We start from the raw sequence: 881 nt of genomic DNA on the forward strand, positions 1-881 counted from the left end.
GTTTTACGGCGCTCGCAACTGCATATGAGCGCGCAGGACACACCCAACATTTTCAGTTTGTAGGAAATTTTAAGGAGGTGAGGGGGTGGGGGCAGAAAGAAGACAAAAGCAGACTACTGAACATTTCTAGAGAGCAGGAAAGGAGGTGAAAGGAGACAGTTTTAGAGAAGACAATTTTTCGGTAGCTACCCGGATTCGAACCCGGGACCTTTGAATGAGAGGCCAACACCTTAACCTTTAGGACACGAGAGCCCCTCATCGATCTTCACGTGGATTACATTGAGCAGTTAGTAATTATAGCGTGGGTACTTTATGCTGAAATTTCAATGTGTGAAATAAGAATTAGAGCTTTCCAAATAATGGTCAGTTTTACTTTATTTTGGGACCACCCTTGCATTTGCTCCTACTAAAGCAAACAAGCAATCAAACAAATAAACAAACACATACACACACTTTTGTGCACCCACCATCCAGTGTGCATTTATAAACAAGCACAAACACACACACACACACACACACACACACACACACACACACACACACACACACAAACACACACACGCATAAGCATACGCACACACACACACACACGCACACGCATATACACACACATACGCACATTCACACGCACACACACACGCACACTTTAGTTTCACGCATCCACACACCCTGAACACGAATAAAAAAGCACGCGCACTCACACTCACACTAACACACACACACACACACACACACACACACACACATACACACACACACACACAAACATACACATACACACACATACACATCAGAAGCTCACAAACATATGAACAAGCCAAGTTTTGGTAAGTTTCTAGTAACGGCGCTCGCAGCTGCATAAGGTCATATTAATATCTGAG

This window comes from Aplysia californica, unplaced genomic scaffold (genome assembly GCF_000002075.1).
Source record: "Aplysia californica isolate F4 #8 unplaced genomic scaffold, AplCal3.0 scaffold00116, whole genome shotgun sequence".
Taxonomy (NCBI): domain Eukaryota; kingdom Metazoa; phylum Mollusca; class Gastropoda; order Aplysiida; family Aplysiidae; genus Aplysia; species Aplysia californica.